This window comes from Branchiostoma lanceolatum, chromosome 3, assembly GCF_035083965.1.
Source record: "Branchiostoma lanceolatum isolate klBraLanc5 chromosome 3, klBraLanc5.hap2, whole genome shotgun sequence".
NCBI lineage: Eukaryota > Metazoa > Chordata > Leptocardii > Amphioxiformes > Branchiostomatidae > Branchiostoma > Branchiostoma lanceolatum.
Window position 1 is genome coordinate 575,001 of NC_089724.1, and position 4,361 is coordinate 579,361.

Below are 4,361 nucleotides of genomic sequence, written 5' to 3' on the forward strand. Positions count from 1 at the left end.
CCGCCTTTTTCTGGCTTGTCTAGCCAAGTGTTCTCAGTCTTTCAGCAGAGATCCTTCCAGGTTGTCTCCTCTAGATCTGCACGCGCAGATTTCAGGGTGCGCCTGACCAGCCTGAAGGGGTCCATGTGGAGAATGTGGTCCTGTAGCGGAGTCTTATCTGGTGGATGGCTGGCGTCACGTTGTGGTCTGTGTTTGTTCCGAAAGTGTTCCCTAGTTGTCGTGGCTTGTGGAGGTACCTGCTCTTGATCATTTTTGTGTCCCATGTTTCACGGTGATACGTGAGGATTGAACAAACGGAATTTCAGCTGAAGAAAGCGAGTTATCATGGACGAGCATGTTCCCATGGTCACCGATCTAAGGAGACTTAAAAACATTTTATTGAGTCCTATTTCTCCCAGATGATGCTCCTCATCCACGATATTGTCGTTATTTAAGGTTGTGTTTTACCACACCAAGTAAAGATTTCCTGCCGGATGGAGGAACTTTGGTTGAACCTGCAATGGCTGCCCCAGTGTTAACCTCAGGTCCCCGGCTTAATGATGATCGCCATTAACAGCGCTCCTCTGTGGGCCGCCGTCAGTCCTTACGGCGCCGCGGGAGCGGGAAGATGGCCGCGTTAACCAATGCGTGAAGCTCCTTACCTTCCGCCAGGGTCCGGATTCAACAGTTTTATGTCCCAACTACCACAGCGCAGTTCGCGACATGATATTTACAAACGCGTAACTGCACCCAAATGCGCCGCAATGCATCTCCCCGGGGGAACATCAAACCTGCCCAGCATCGCCCCCTGGAGACTCTGTCGGTACTACAGGGACACCTCCCGCCACATGCTCTGCCAATGGGAGTAACCTTCAGGTGCGCTGATGTAGTATTGTACCACGCAGGGCACGAGTTAGGGAGTTTAGAGGCAACCTCTGACTCTGAGGCGCATCACTCATCTGTTCCCATTGTTACTCCAGCATATGATGTCTGCTACTTTCCAAGCTTGATGCCTTATTCTTGATATATTTTTCTGATCTTTCTTTATGGTCTTTCTATATCCAATATTTTGTGAAACACTTATCTGATACACAACGGATCATAATGACTCCCAGTAGAGGTCTTCACGCTTCGTTGAAGATGAAAACATCTCAAGATTTATTCTGAAAATCTCAAGATTTTGTGATGAATCTTGAGATTTTATGAGACAATCTTGAGATTTTATGAGACAATCTTGAGATTTTATGAGACAATCTTAAGATCTTTGAATAGGTCTTAAGATTTCTCCAGGATGTTTCTTTCAAGCAAGCCAACAGCAAGTATGCTGCTACGCATGTTATCTGTTTGGGTCCTATGCCGTTTTCTGTGTTATATTCTCGTCGACATTTCTTATAAACATAATAATCAAACGTGCTCGTGCATTCCTGCACTAACCACAGTAACTGGACGGAAGGCGGTCTTGTTGTTACAGTTGTTGATTTAGAATTTAATGGATCTGGGTTTGAACCCCTATCCGGTCCCGATGTTCCCCCCCTCCCTACTTTCTCCAGTGGACTCTGGTGAAAATGAGTACCTTGCTTTGGTTAGGGATGTCCTCTCGGATCGGACGTAACGTCGGAGGCCCCTGAAGCTTGTTTGAGGAGAGTCACACCTTGAGCACATTAAAGAACCCACCACACTTGTCAAAAAGAATAGGGGTCCTTCCCGGTGTGAGTGGATCAAACGTTACCGCATAGTCTTACACAGCGTGTATTTACTATAAAGAAGAGTGGATTCATTCCTCAATCTAACCGACATGCTTAACACCGCAGTCGTCCCTTAGTAAGACATCTGGAGCCGCATAATTCCCGTTAAGAACTTTTATTTAGCCAAGCGGTCTACATTATACAGGTTGTATTTACTGTTCATAACCTGTGTGTTACGCCTAAATGCGATTTACCAGTTATGTGAAACAACCAAAACTCGATTTTTTTTAGTTTTTGTGTCCATCGCAACGCCTTCAGGTATAGTACTTGGCTATTTGGACAACCCAGCCTGCTGTTCAATGTACAACGAAAACCAGCTGCAGTAAAACGGGCTGCTACATTACTGTAGGCTTTCAGAGAAAATAGCGGCATGACGACCCGCGGTTGCATCACAGTGTTTACATACCAGGCAAAATGGCACCACAAATTTGTTCTCCCGTCCTCAGGACTACCCACGGTACACACCGCCCATTCATGCCGGGCCCGACGCGGCCGGAACGCGACAAGAGGCCGCCGGCTACATAAATGATGCGGACCGCTGAGCCTCGAGTGGCGTCTTCGGACAAAAGGAGCTTCAACAAACCCTCACCTGCTGCTACCGGCGTCACCAGGTAACGTAACAACACACCTGTGGCTTTTTTGGGGTGGAGACACGCAGACTTGTTGCTACCAAAAAGAATGAACATTTCTGATATCGTCTTGCTTGGTTTAAATTTGTCTAATTTCAGCTGTGGTTTAGGTCTAACTTGTATAATAAAACGAAGGTGCAACCTTGTATCTTGGTGATACAGGAGTCACGGATGGTCTACTCTGTCAGTGCATGGGGCTTAAAATGACAAATTTGAGTGTACACAATCAGAGCAATCAACCAGAGACAGATCTCTCACAATCGCACGTTTGGTTCTTTTTCTTTATGATTTTAGGATCGAAATTAAAAAACAAACGAAAGCAAAACTCAAGTATCAGAGACTGGGGATTGTCGTCAAGCACAGTAATTGAGTCTTCAGTAGTTAGTTCCAAACAGAGTTGAGAGTTACGAGAAGTATATGTCGACCCTGAGCTATCGCCTGCAGCTCACTGGGCGGGGGGATTGGTACACAATCGTGCGTATCGATAGATACATCAATGTTCACCTAAAACCCGTCAGCACATTTCTTGTACAGTGGCCCCTTCAGATCGGAGGGCGGGGAAAAGCTAATATGCCCATCCCGACTGTGCATATATGGACACGAGCCCGCCTTTTACCTGCTGAACACCTGAGCAAATTTACCTGCGCGTAATTGGGATGGTTAGATGGCGAAGTGGTCTTTAGTTCCTCTCTTGAATAGTTTTTACCGTGATAGGAACGGTCTACTCTGTTCAAGATTTGTTTTACTGGTTCTGTTAGACGCGAAGACAATAGATCGATAACGAAACGTGATGAATAAACGGAGGGGATAAGTTCATAACTATCAGTCATTTAGTGACTAATTGGGTTTCACAAGCAGTTTGGCATTCCAAAAAGTTTTATCAGCCTTTTTAAGGATTTTTCAGGCTACATTTTGTTAGTGCCACTTTCAATGACTTTTTTTCTGTACTGGCCAAATGGCGTTGTTGTATAAAAAGCGTGTCACAGTACAAAATTGTTGGTCTGTTCATAAAAAAGAAGCTTGAAATAAATGAGTCCGACCTGGTACCTTGGTTTGTTGGTTTATAAAATGGTTTCTGGACGTCAGTAGCGAACACGAATAAGAACACTCAAGCTGATAATGGCTACCCTATGCACTATTCGCGCTTGCTTGTCATGCTTGCAAAGCTGGTGTGTTACGCCGAAGGGCGGTTTTACCGGCTATACAGATACCTTAAGATAATATCTCTCACCTGACTTGTTTAATGTTGTATATCTGTGCCTTTGAACACGAAAATTACTTAGAATCGAATATACCAACCTGCAATGGGTTCTTTAGATCTGACCGATCAAGTTGTCGCTGGTCTTCAAGTCGTGTGTTGTCTTGAGAAAGTTGTTGTAAAGGTTGTCGTGCGCTCCGCGTGCTCCCCACGTGCCGCTGTCCTGTCGGTGTTGTGTGCTCGGCGTGCCGCTGTCCTGTCGGTGTTGTGTGCTCGGCGTGCCGCTGTCCTGTCGGTGTTGTGTGCTCGGCGTGCCGCTGTCCTGTCGGTGTTGTGTGCTCGGCGTGCCGCTGTCCTGTCGGTGTTGTGTGCTCGGCGTGCCGCTGTCCTGCCGGTGTTGTGTGCTCGGCGCGCGCCCGCGGCCCTTATATCGGTACTCCAGCGCCCCGGATGAGCCAATATCCTGCGGGAGGTGGGCGGCGGCAGACGTGCGTAACTCCGCCGGGATTAGTCACCACCACAAACATGTCAACACACGGGCGCGCCGACTCGTCTCCAGGGAAACCAGCCATCAACTCGGTCAACAGCCGCACTGATGGGCTTAGCCTTCCGTTTCGTAACCGCAAGGAAAGGCGCTATTAAATCCTTACAGACAGGTAAACGTCGTGACTGGTGGAAAATCTTTATGGACAGGTAAACGTCGTGACTGGTGGAAAATCTTTAGAGACAGGTACACGTCGTGACTGGTGGAGAATCTTTAGAGACAGGTACACGTCGTGACTGGTGGAGAATCTTTAGAGACAGGTACAC

General features: G+C 47.1%; 1 protein-coding gene across 1 annotated transcript in view; it reads right to left on the minus strand.

Moving 5' to 3' along the window:
- The window catches only part of LOC136429615 (uncharacterized), a 9,868-nt gene extending 5,944 nt beyond the window's left edge, over window positions 1-3,924 (minus strand). The window contains exon 1 of the mRNA XM_066419505.1: window positions 3,653-3,924. The gene's annotated coding sequence lies outside the window, so the exon portion shown is untranslated. The remainder of the gene's footprint in view (window positions 1-3,652) is intronic.
- Window positions 3,925-4,361: the final 437 nt, after the last annotated feature.